General features: G+C 38.2%; 1 long non-coding RNA gene across 1 annotated transcript in view; it reads right to left on the bottom strand.

Moving 5' to 3' along the window:
• Window positions 1-11926, bottom strand: part of LOC139045759 (uncharacterized) — a 129003-nt gene extending 117077 nt beyond the window's left edge. The window contains exon 1 of the long non-coding RNA XR_011504846.1: window positions 11800-11926. This is a non-coding gene — a long non-coding RNA (uncharacterized lncRNA). The remainder of the gene's footprint in view (window positions 1-11799) is intronic.
• Window positions 11927-13597: the final 1671 nt, after the last annotated feature.

The following is a 13597-nucleotide window of genomic DNA, read 5'->3' as shown; positions in this document are numbered from 1 at the left end:
AAACAGCTTCACCTACTGGGACTGATCTTACGGGGAAGGCTTAGAAGGTGTGAGCTGAGTGAACTTTATAAATATATACATATCGAAAAGCCAGAGTATTTGAAATTGTTCTCCTAAGGGTTCCTTCTTTAAATTGGCCAGCATGGTCTGAAAGTGGTCAAACAGATACATTTTGACCAGCATCACTCCCTGTAATGAATGCTGTTCGTACCCCACCTTCAATCTTCTCAGTCATCACCATACATCTGCACAACAGAGGCCTTTTACTCCACTATCTGCAACTCTCTGCATGTGGGCCTTCTCTGGTCATGGCAGAACACTCCATCCAGTGTGGAGGGCAAATTTTAAGTACTACGTGAGCAGTCCTAATCAAATACGGGAGTTTGTAGGTAACTCTCATGATTCTTCCACCCTCGGCTGGGACACCTCTAAGGCTTGCTCTGCATAGTTGCATATAGGTCCCAGCGAGGTGGAGATCCAGTTGACCTCAGTGTTAACTGCTCATTTGCACATCATGCATTTTCTAGCTTCCCTTCCAGTCTCATTTTCCTACTCTCATACCTAAGCTTTCTGAGATCCCCTCTGTTATGGCATCCACAGAGGCACATGGACTCCCATCCAAAGTTTGGTTCCAGTGTCAATGCTGGTGATGTCTCACACATATCAAGACTGTGTGAGAAGATCAATATTTACATAATTGAGGTCTGTGGAGAGAGCAGGACAGGCCCCTCACGCAGCTCAGAAATGGATTGAGAGAGCAAGGAAGGGAAACCAGCCTGTATTTTTATTGTGTTTAAGGGTGGGGCCAAGGTGAGGAATCCCACACAGTAGAGGCTTGCAAGGACTCGCATGGTTTGAATCTTCCCTCAGTGCCAGAGGAGGGAGCGGCCAGTCTTTCTCATCACCACACACACGTGAGACAGAAGGAGAGCGAGGGGTGAGGTGTAAAGGTTGTCAGCATTCAGACATCAAAACATGGGGTCAGACTCCTTATTACAATTCACCCCAATATTTGATGGATGACTGAAATATGACATGTTTTATTTAATTGCATTTGAACTTATTTAGGTGAGTCATTACAGTGCTCCATAAGACCTGCAGCCTGAGGCCGGTAAGGGAGGTGAACGTTCTGTTGAGTGAGTGCCTTGATCACTGGGTGGGTGCTGAGAGGGTCTATAGCTGCTTCTTGAGTGACAGGGATGGAGGAGCCCTCAGTTTAAAACATTTTCAGGAATTTGACTGAGGGGAGGGGAATTGCACTAAGTGTGGAGCAATGGTTCATTCCCTTTTGTAGCCTCTTTTGTGAATACTTGTATGTCCTTAATAAGTGTGCCAAATGGATCTCCTTAGAGGAGGATGTCATCATTGTGATGTCACATCTCTGCTCTAAGAGAAAGCTCGTTGCACTTAAGATCTTTCCTGCCGAGTTTGTGCATGATGGCAAAGCTGTTGAGCTTCCCCATTGGTGGTCTAGCAAAGGTGTATTGTGTCCTTTTGGAGATGAAGGCAACTTGCAGAAAGAGGTTATTGAAATAGGCACTGAAAAGAATATATGAGTCAAATATATAATAGCAAAATATTTACTTGTTGCTAATTGGCAGGAGTCAGTAATTTCAGTAGTACTGGGTGTGGAGACCTTAATGGATTCTATAATTTTAAAGTTGAGGTTGTCCACTTTGAGGTGCCGTTCATTTTTTTCTAGGTTTAAAAATAGGCTGAGTTGGGGCCAGCCCAGTGGAGTAGTGGTTCAGTTTGCACGTTCTGCTTTGGCTGCCCGGGGTTTGCTGATTTGGGTCCCAGGGGCAAACATGGTACCACTTGGAAAGCCATGCTGTGGCAGGCGTCCCACATATAAAGTAGAGGAAGATGGGCACAGATGTTAGCTCAGGGCTAATCTTCCTCAAAGGAAAATGAAATAGGCTCAGTTGCCTTGTTAGAAGAAGAAGCAGTGGAGATGTTTACCCCTTCACTAATTAGTTATTATGTAATGTTTCAAACCTTGAAGGCCTTGTTTAATTTATATTGGACCATATTAACTAACTATTTTAACTGGGAGGTAAGTTCCACGGGGTCGCCTTTGGTGAAGCCTATTTGTAAATGCCAAAGACTTAATTTCATTGCAATTTATTATTCATTAGGTCAGTGCGTCCTTGCCCTCTACGAAATATTTTAGGGCAATGGATGCCATGACTGTGGGAAATTTAAGCAAGGCGATAGTACTGAGGAGGCTTACGTATTTGTCTTCTTTTATATCCAGTAGCTCCTCTAAGTTAACAGATGGTATCATGTTTGAATATAGTGAAATCTCCAGGTCTAACTTTGAGTCCCGGTATTGATTAAGGCCATGAAGTTTTGCAGTTGGTACATTTTCTACAGATGTTAATATTAATTCAAAACCTATATTATAGGGTGCAAAAGCCAGTCAGCACTCTTTTGTCTTTTTCTTGTGTAACTTTTTTAGATTTGGGATTTGCAGTTGGGTCAAATCATGGACTTTTGCTTCAGTTTTCATTGTTTCCATCCCCCGTATCTGAGGCTATTTCTGCTTTTCATTCATTTCTCTCTCTCTCTTTTTTATCACTAGGAGTCCTCCAGGGAGATGCTCTTTACTCTGCTCACCCTATAATTTTCTTCTTCCAGGAACCCACAAGTCAGTGTTGTCAGCTTTAGGGACCTTCCCTATGACAATAGGTGCTTTATAGGGTTTACGGTCCCCAGGCCTAAGTTGGTTTTGAATTAACTTCTTTGCTGTGAAGCCAATTTTCCAAGGGTGTTTTTCTGCATAACCCTGAGGATCAGGATCTTTGTAGACACAGAAGTATCTATAGTCAGCAGCAGCAGTAGCAGCCCAGGTACTTAAGGGTCCTGGTGAACCGTCTGTGATTAAGAGTAGGGGTCTCAAAATGCCACCTAATGAAGGCTTTTCCCCCTTTCTCTCTCTCTCTGTCTCTCTTTCCTTCTCTGTCTCTTTACACTCGAAAGACTGCTCCTTCATGAGCGATCACCCAATATATCTGCATCTCCCACAGGGCATAATTCTTCCTCTGCGTGCTCTATAGACTAGGGGTCAACACCTGATTGAATCGCACAACCAGTTGGTCAGAGGGGATGGTTTTACCCTGAGCCTTTTGTCAGTTATGGCTTCATTCTAAAACATCAGAGGCAGGTTTTGTCCAAGACATACGACCCAGAGTCACTTTAAGGAAGGCTCCGATTCCATACTCCTGTACCTGAATGCCAAGTAATTATCAAAACTGCTGACTTAGGTTGGCTAAATCTATAACAGTGGCTTGGCAGGACTCAACAATGCAACACAGAGAAGCACAGCTCAAAGCACAAACTACTCAGCAGACAGCAGTTCAAGTGCATGCTTGCTATGAAGTGGACTAGCAAATCAAAGCAAGCAAGAGAAGAATGACCCATGGTGGTGGTGGTCATCAGCTAGACATCCTTGTCGCATGCCAATTTGTTATGGCCCATGTGCCTCTTCAGATGAAAATGCCTTCTCAAATAAATGACATAATTCAAAGGCTGATTTCAGGGTAAGTTTCTCATGGATCCAACTCACGACACCACCCTTTTATTCTCATCATCAAATTGCCCAGCTCATTTGAACAACTGTTCTTCACTTGCACCATACATGGTAGCTAATCACATTACCCGCATTCTCTTTGGCCACAGGAAAGGGTGTTTAGCCCACCGCTAGCCAGTGAGAGTATCTCCAGTGACTGACCAAAGTGATTGGTCCAAGGATTGGGCATGTACCTAGGTCAGTACCAAGTCTTTCTCTAGGATTTTATTTTTTATCTGTTTAGTGGAAGAAATAAGTTCTCTTCACTGAGGCCTTAAGGTGGGATAACATAAACCTGCAATTATGTTTTGCTGATACCTGGAGAAGATTTCTCTACAGAAAGAAAGGATAAGACCATTATGTATAAAGGAACAGGGACAGATTCTGGGTTGAGTGTGAAGAGCAAAAGAGACAGCCAGAGCAGGAGAGAGAGAGACAGAAGAAGATAATAAAGGACATAATGTGACTTCATGGATCCAGGAAGGCCCTTATCAGTTATTTAAAACACACACACACACACACACACACACACTTGTTGCAGCTGGTTTGAGCTGGGTTTTCTGACTTGCCAGTCAAAGATCCCTGATAATCTATATTATTTATTTACATGGAAAATGGGGATCAATTTAGTGTGGGAGGAGAAGAGATATTTTTCCTAATAGCATATCAACAAGAATGAGTTTATCTAATTAATCTAATTGCCTATTGCCTTGAAAGTGTGAGTCTAGCAAGTATAGCCATGGCAGATGAGTTCAGGGAGGGGGGGTTCTGTTTCTGCTCCTTACCTCCTTTAAACTGGCATTGTATCTATTTATTGTGGCACATCTGCTCTTTCTTACACGGCATACGCAACATAAACACAGAACCTCCCAGCGACATCAAATTCTCTGATTTTGTCTTTTCTGTATTTGTTTCTAGACACTCAGTCTTATGCAGAAAACATTAATGCAAAAGTTGAAGCATAAATCTGAAATATAATGCAACTGGAGATGAAAGAAAAATAAATATAAATGTGCATATTCTGGACATACGACTACCTTAAGTAATTTTATTATTCAGTCAAAGAAAAATTCAAAGTTTACTGGCATCATTCTTCAATATTCCTCGTTATTTGTACTTTATTTATTTTATTGCATTGCAAATAGATTTACAGATATAAGATATATAATAGTTGGAAAGATCAAAATATTGAATATTCAATTTTTTAAAAATTCTGACACTGTTGTAAAACTTCTATTTAAATTTTCTAAGTAACTCATATCTATATTTTTTTATTTTATATTTTCTCAAAGACTGAAGCTGGAGCATAATGACATTGCTACTGTTCCATAGTCTACATTCCTTTATTGTGTATGTTCTGTGATGTTTATTCATTGCTTTGACTATAGCTTTAAAGTCATGCACAGAAATATATGGGATTAAAGGAGTTTTTATTACATTCAAAGCCATTTTAATCTGAGCTGAATGTAAAAAATATCATTTAGCTCTAGCTCTTGACATATGTTTTTAAATGAATTCTTTGGTTTCTGAAAAGCAATTACAGGTGCAAGAAGTACTTTTCTGTCACTCAGATTTCAGGGTATGGATCTGCAGAACACAAACGGGGAGCTTACCACCCTAATGTGCTGGGTTTAGATCAAAGGTAAGATACTTTCTTTAAACTGGCTCTTTACAAAAAGCTTTGTGACATAGAGATTTATGCTGACAGTTAAATTCTGTAATTTTTATAAAATATACAGCAAAGTGATGTTGGCTTTTATGGGTCTTTCTGTAATACAATGAGAATTCTTGGAGTACTTGAGAAAAAAGAGAATTATTGAATTCCCAGGATTTTCCCCTGCTGTTTTGTGAGTCATTTCTGTCTTCTTTACTAAATTCCGAACAGTTCAAAGGCAAGAATTTCACAGTCTTCTTCTTCTTTATATTTCTCATGAAATCTTGGAAAATGTTTTCACGCAGTATTCCCTAAAAACTTTGATGTGTTACGGACACAATTTAAAAAGCTCTGGAACCCACCAATGATTCAGAAAGAAATTTTATGTGTTGAGCAATCACCTAAAGCAACAGGCAAATGCATAAGAAAATGAAGGCAAGAAAAAGAAAGCATCATCTCAAAGCATCGATTCAGAGGATGAAATTCCTGAGTTGAATGACCAAGGTTTGAGTTCTCTGTTACAGAGATGATCCATGTTTTATGATCCAAAATGTGCACTTTAAACAAAACTAGTTTAATATATTCAAGTACAGGGAAAGAGAAAAGAAAAGAGAGTAGGAAGGAAGGAAGGAAAAGAGGAAGGAAAAAAGGGTGGGCTTGCCTACCTGAATTCTGCCCAGTTAAATCAAGATTTTTTGCTACTTAATAAGGTTGATGTAGAATATTCTCCCAAGGACTAAATTGGGCCAGGGGAGCTCAAGTTAATTTTAGGAGAGATTTGTTTACCCACAGTGACTTAATTTGTGTATATCCACCACAAAGCGAGGAAGGCATTGGTAATTTTCCAGTAAATTTCATCAGCAAACACAAGGAGTTTAGATTTTTTGCTCCATAATGACACTTTCTTTTGTATCTTGCAATCTGAGTTGTGTGTTCTCCCTATACAATCCTTTTCGTCCCAGCCTTCATACTTTGCACATTTTGAATCTCTCCCAAATCCAGTTATTGTTATTTCATGTTGTTTCCAATCTGTGCCCTCTTCCAAAACAGTGTATTTACAAATCTTAAGGAAATTAAGGCTCAAAGCATATTTTTTCCTTGTTTTTCTAGAGATGTTTGAGTCAGAAAAAATAAAAATTATTATTAAGTTTATATCACTCTTTAAAGCCTAAAATTTTTTATTACCGAAAAATGAACAGCTCTGTAAAGTTTGTACAAACCTGGATCAAATCTCAAAGAGAGTCTCATGTGATATTCCTATTGAGTTTTCTCTTTTCTTTCCCCCGCTCCAGCATTCTTCTTCCCAGAGTGAGAAGTTCAGGGTTCTTTTGCAGTTGATACCTTGCTATGCTGGCTTCCACAATACAACACTCTCTGCTCCTAATATTCTCAAGCCAGGCTTTGTTTAAAATATTGTTATTAGCAAAATCTGCTTGGCAAATTCCAAACTACAGTCAAAGTTAATATGCATTTCCTGAGGGAAGTTACTCCTTATAGGCTCTTAGTCTCTAAACAAACGATTTATGTGTACCCATCAGACACATAATTATAGATATCAACAAATATAAGTAAATAGAGAAAAATTAGGGAGTCTTTGCTAATATGGGGAAACATTTCATCACATCCAACTAACAAAATAGATAAAAGACACTTCACTGGAAGTATTATTTTTAGAGTATATGCTGCTTGTTCTATCTCATAGATATTTATTTAGAATTTTACTATGTCAGGCTCTGTGCCGGGATCAGAAGATGTCTGGTAAAGCTTCTCATTTATTTTATTTATTACCTGTTTCTCATTTATTTTAAAAGGATAAAAGGAATGTAGGTCAATAAGTGTGTGTGAAGGTGCTTCACCATGATTAAGTTCCAAGAAAAATGTTGAGTTTTGAAGCTAGGCGAGCATCAGCAGGAAACCTATGTGATCCAGGAAAGAGTACAGACACTTCACATTATGCTATTTTTAAAGCCTGAAATTGTCTTCTCAAAATAAGAGAATGGGAAGCTTCAGAAAGCAATTTATTTGCATCCATGATTTCCTATAGTTGAGGATAATGCGTATTATTTGAGAAAACTTTTACATAGAAATCACTTATTTTGCCATCAGAGAGAGGAGAATTCTTTGGTTCAAAGGGAATCAACAGAAAGTATTTCAGAATCATTTGGTGATGAATTTTAACAAGATTTATAATTATAGAGATTCATGTGCTAAGACACTTTGAACTGATCTACAATAAAAAAATGTGCATAGATGTCTAAAGACATCAAATTACACAAGACTCATTGCATCTGAAAGCCAACTATTTAAAAAACACTACATTAACATTCATATGCATATCTGCTTTATAATTTACTATCAACAATCTGATTTTTAGTTTACATTTAACAATAACTGATTTACAGATTGACTATCTTTGAAAGCCACACTCATAATGTTTACAGCTATGAGAAAACTCTTAGAGTTGGTTGCTTATCCTCTTCCATCACCTCCACAGACGCGTCCTACTTACTGAAGAGACATTTTCAATGTATTTTATCATCATTCCATAAGCAATATGATTAGTTATTAGTGGCCAATATATCAAGAAGTAACTATACATTGGGTCCTCTTTCCAATGAGTCTTGGTATGTGTGAATAAAATTGGGATGGGATTAAACTATAGGAGAAAAAGAAGGAAAAGACAGTATGACTGACTTCTGAACATGGGTATCTTTGAAAAAAAAAATAGGAAAGATTAAATCAGAAGAGTGGTTGTTTTCACAGAATTTCCCTTCCTGATATTGTATGCACTGAGGAATTGTCTTGGTTGACTCAATCCCCAATGGATTGAGCCATCTCATTATTTACAACACTAATAGTAAAATAATAGTAATTTTTGTTATTGTTTCATGTCTGTATTTAGTTAAGATAATAAATGTCACTTGCCTATTAACATATATTAAAACCCCAAGTTGATTTTATGCAAATTTTACAATCTTGTTCAAGAAAAAAAAAGATACATCATAAACCTTGTATCTTTCACTAATAAACTCTGTGGTACAGCCAAAAGAAAACATTTGGAGAGTCAAATGGGGGATATTTTCTCTGAAAGTCAATCTTCAGCATTGAAAAGATACAGACTTATCTCTATAAATGTTTAGATGATGAATTTTAAGTTTTCTGTTAAAACCACAACCTTTTGGTATTTAATTTATAGATTCCTAAGAAGAGATTGCTTTCCTATAACAGATTCAGTGAGAAAGAGCTAATAGCCAGAAACTTAGTTAAATTTAGTAATAAACAATGTTGTCAATACCTGGCATAGAGATCTTTATTTCATTCTGAGTTGAAAATGTTTCAATATATAGAATGATTGTATTACTATAGTAGCAATGGAATAAAAGACTAATGATATGTCTTATAAAGAATTAAAAAGGAAGCAAAAATACTTTTGTATTGGAGAAACAAAATGATAGAGAAATAATATACCAATTTTTAAAAATAAATAATGTCTTAGGAAATTTAAAGTCAAGTTAAAACCATTTAGTAGACAGATAAATATTTGTGGAGCGAGGAATGACCAGAAAATATCATTCTTCTGCTAACAGATACTGAGAGTATCCTAAGAACTTAAATCAGAAGATATAAATGAAAATAGAAATGATTACTAAGCAAACTCTAAAATGTTGGCTATTAAATCAGTCCAAAATTGTATGGATCTGTAAAGGAAAAGCAGGTATTCTAAAACTCCGCAATGTAGCCAAACCTCCAAAATAAGAAAGCAGTTAGTATTAGAAAGCTCCAGAAAAAAAGTAATTTCCTAAGTCCAAAGTAATCAGGAAATTAGTTTCAGGGAGGTCTGGATATGGACTACAGTCACTGGAGGTGGAACTCACAGACTGAATGCCAGTCCTTGTGATTATAAGTAGGCAGAACATAATTCCAGTCCTGAAGTAACAAGGACAAAAAAGAGCATCAGCCATAAACCTTCTGAGACCAAGACACATTTTATAAAACTGTGCTACAAAGCAAGTGTTTGGCCACAGGGAATAAAGGCAAGAAGCAAATTGCTAAATTAGGAAACTAGAGTGAAGCTAATGTGCAGCCACTGCACCCTCGACCCAGGCTATTCCCCATTATTAGCATCATAGTCTGGGATGGGCTGGAGCCTTATGTGTGAGGTGGGAATAAACAAAGACCACCAGAATGAGAACAAGCAGACTATTTATTAGGAGCTTGCTAGAGCAAGGGAGACAGCCACCATGACACGCATTAGACCAAGTCCTGAAGGCAGCAGGAAAGTGGGAAAGTTTTAAAGTGGAAAAAGAAAAAGGGAAGGTGTCAGGTCTACCCCATTGGAGCTGTCGGCATGGGAAATGGGTTAACTAGAAGTGGGTCATCTTATGTGATTGTTTAGGGGTAGATATTTCATTTTCTCTAATCAGTCCTAAGTTGGAAGTAGGGGCAAAATTTAGGGACACCAGCAGTTTTTGATCAAGTCCGGGTAATCTGTGGCTGATTGCTGCAGAAGTTGTGGTTTGGTCCCCTCGGCTAGCTGCTGCAGAGATTGTGGGTCAGAGTTCTGTTTTTATACAGCATCTGGTTGTTGTCTGTTTGCTTAGTCAGTCTCTCAATAAGTTAATGATTTTAAATATAAAGTCATTGGGCAAAACAAAGGAAAAAAGATGTAACAAGTAAGTCATATCCCTGTTGCAAGGAAAAGTGTTGACACACAATGAATGGCAATCTAGGAGTCTCTAAATAATAATCAAGGACTCTCATCCCCAGGAGCAATGGGGAAACAGAACACAATGCCCAGAAGACGTGGAGCTCAGAGGCAGGACCCTGGGAAGGAAGAAATGGGACTAGTCCCAAGGAAAATGGGAAGAAATAGCTATGTTTCTTCATTTTTTTAATTTAGTCATAATTGACATATAAATTGTGTAAGTTTAAAGTATTCAACCTGTGGATTTGATAACTTTATATATTGCGATATTATTACTAATATTTAGCATTAGCTAAAACCTCCATCCTACCACATAATTCCATTTCTTTGTTGTGGTGAGAACATTTAACATCTAGTTTTAAGAAAAGAATGTGAGCATTCAAGATTATATTGTTGCTAAAGCACTGACCTATGGATTCCTAAAAATCGAAAGATTGGAGATGGACCCTAACTTGTATAAAGAGAGAGTTTGCAAAAAAGATCCACCTAATCTTGGTGGCAAGGACCAGGTGGCAGCAGACCCAGAGATTTCAGAAGGCATCTGAAATAATTTACATCCCAACAGAGGCTTGGGCAGACAGTTCAAGATTGACTGGGTTTCCCCACCTCAAGGAGCTTGGAATCAATTCAGAGAAGGGAATGGTGTAGAGAAAATCCTAACTGACCAAACTAAACTTTCAGTAACTTAAAAACAAGAAAGAAAGAAAGAAAAGAAAAAGCATGAGTTGATTGGATTTCACGCTGAAGTGTCCAGATTCATTTTTTGCTTTCTGGGACAAATGAGGCTTTGGAAATAATTAAGATCTGTTAAAAATTTTTGGAAAGTTACATTGTGTATAGTAGAGTTCATAGATTGCAGAAGTCATCACAACTATTATATATCTTGTAAATGCCTGTTTCTCCTTCTGGTAAAAGAAGAGATATCACTTCTGAATGTATCTCCACTCAGGTTTAGTGAAAAAAATGAAGTTCTCCAAAGTGGAAAGAAAAAAAAAAATCCAACAGAGAAATCAAAAAGAAGATTCCCTTATCACAATTTTTTTTTTTGGATTCTTAAAGTAAGTTTACTTTTTCATGATTATAAAATTAATGCAAACTCTACAGGAAATTTAGAAAGCACAGTAATGAAGACAGAAGGAAAATATACCTACTAAAAGATGACGCCAAAATAAAAGAAGCTTTGTAAGTGATCATTTTGTAGATTTCAGCAAATCAGCAAAGATTAGCTTTCAGGGAAGGACTATTCCAGGAAAACACCTGGGTCTTCTTTTCTAGGAGTGTAATTTGGTGAGCAGGAACACCTGATCTGCCTCTCAGAGCCATTCTTCTAATATATTTGGAACTGGCACGGCACATTCTCTCTCCCTTTTGCACGTTAAGAGATCAAAGGCTCTCAAAAACCCTGGAGTAAGGAAACCTGTTTAATTTCCTTGGACCATCAATCAATTCACATGTGAGTGAAGGGGAGCACATAGCAGAATACAAACAGAGAAGGGAGTCTGTGCTCTTCAACAGCCCAACAGGCCACTGTGTACCCATCTGACTTGAGAGCAGCTGAAAACATGCGACAAAGGGTGAACATAGGCAATCAGGCTCTAAGAATCAAAAAGACTTAAATTCCAAAGAAGAAAAATTACATATTAACTGCTGATGACTCTTTGACGAAGGATTTACAGCAGATAAGAAAGAAAACACAAGATCTACACAGACATTTAGCTTAAATTTAGAAAAGTCAGTATCAAAAAGTTTAGATGACAAATGAAACTGACAGAATAAAGGGTCAGAAAATACATTCACAAATAAAATAAAAAATAAAGCTCAGAAAATGCAAGCAAAATGTCATCTGTGTGATAAAGGAAGAATTGTTACCGAGCCTGAAGTGAATTCACTCATCCGTTGCGCAGCAAGCCAATCTCTGACACCGGGTGTGGTGGAAGAAAGTAGGACTTTTATTTTTCGCACAGCGCTGAGCAAGGAGAGAGGGCAGCTAACGCTCAAATCCCAAACTCCCCGAAAAGCTAAAAGGAAGGGGTTTTATTTGCGGTTTTAGGTAGGGGAGGGGGAGCATATGGCCTTGCTGGTCGGAGCTTTCCCACCAGCCTGTCTTTGGCCTTGAGACACTTGCAGAGAGGAGGGAGCTCATGACCTTGCTGGTCAGCAGCTTTGCCACCAGCTCCTATCTCTTTGTGAGGAGAGATGGTCCAGGTGCCTGTCCTTGACCGTGTCTGTCTCCATGGAGGATAGTGGATTCTGGAGCCAGGAAGCCAGAGAGTAAGCAGGGAATGAGGGTTTTAGTTTTAACCCCATATATGCTGGGTTTAATGTGGGGAAACTGATACCAGGGTCGGTATCAGGAGGAAGGATAATAATTTTCAAAGCTTAACTAATGATATAAGATTTATGAAAAGTTAACAGGCAATTTATAAAGGGAAATTTTAACTCTCCTTTAAACAACAAGAAAAACGTGGAAAAAACTGCCACTTGGTGGGGATAAGGGGACAGAGCCAATAACCCCCCCCATGTAGCTTTTGTCTCCTGTGGAAAGTATAGTCACCTCCAGATCGCAAAGGACAAAGTGAGTTATAACGTAATTGAAGGCCAAGTGGGTTGAACTGTAGAAAGAGAGCCATTTAAATGACGTCATTGCTTTACTTAAGTCCCCACTACTAAGTGAAATGGAAAATATTTTAAAAATTTGCAGGGTCACAGGAAACAATTTAGAGGAGCAAAATTTCTGATTTTCAATGAAGAATAAAAGGCAAATTTCATAGAAGGCAAAATTCAGATTATACAAACTGGCTAATTCAAATCAGTCTTCTGCTATATCCTAGAAAGAATTATTAAACTGACGTTAGATAAACCTTGAAAAAGAAAATGATGAACACTCTGAGTAAGCAGGTTTTAAGATTTAGTAGTTCTAGTCTGAGTGCTGCTGAGAAAATCCACAAATCTATGCAGCTCTGAGCACTTTCCTCTTTAATCAAACCTTTCAACCACTGGAAAGCTCTGTCTCAGACACGTGATCTCGACCCTCACCATGGGTACAGTGTCAAAAACCTTCACTTCTGCCTTAAGCTCCCCTGCTTTATCAGCTCCTCCTCATCTCATAGCTTCATTTATGGGAAAAAGTGTCTACTAAGGAAATGATATGTTTTTGATATCTGTATGTATTTATATTTTTCTAAACACAGAAGAATTTGGGCAGGGACAGAAAAATTATTACTCATCCTTAATAGATCGTCTCCCCTTGACCTCAATCCTTCCCGTTCTGCAGCACTATGGCAAAAACCAGATTCCATCTGACATCTCAGTTCTACACAAGTGATAAGCCCTGAAGGCCAGCTCTGGGAGCTCAGGTAGGAGAGTAACAGCTGTTACCTTTTCCTCCTGAGGGAAGGAGAGAAACCTTTGTGTCCAAATATAGTGGGAAATGGAAGAAAATCAAATGGAATTTAAAAAAAAAAGAAGAAGAATCCAGGATGTTACTCCACGGAATGCAAATAAGTGTCTCCAGGTAGAAACAGGAGCAGCATCTTGAGATTTATGATCCCTGGAATGTTTCCATGGCTTTAAGTCTCACCTTCCCTTGAAATGTGAGCACAGACCTCTAAGGAGGTGAATTTCTTCAGATATTTCTGATCATCTGATCACCTTTAACTTAAAAGGT

Source organism: Equus asinus, chromosome 7 (assembly GCF_041296235.1).
Source record: "Equus asinus isolate D_3611 breed Donkey chromosome 7, EquAss-T2T_v2, whole genome shotgun sequence".
Lineage (NCBI taxonomy): Eukaryota > Metazoa > Chordata > Mammalia > Perissodactyla > Equidae > Equus > Equus asinus.
The sequence above is the reverse complement of the archived record's forward strand: the minus strand, read 5'-3'. Positions and strand labels throughout refer to the sequence as shown.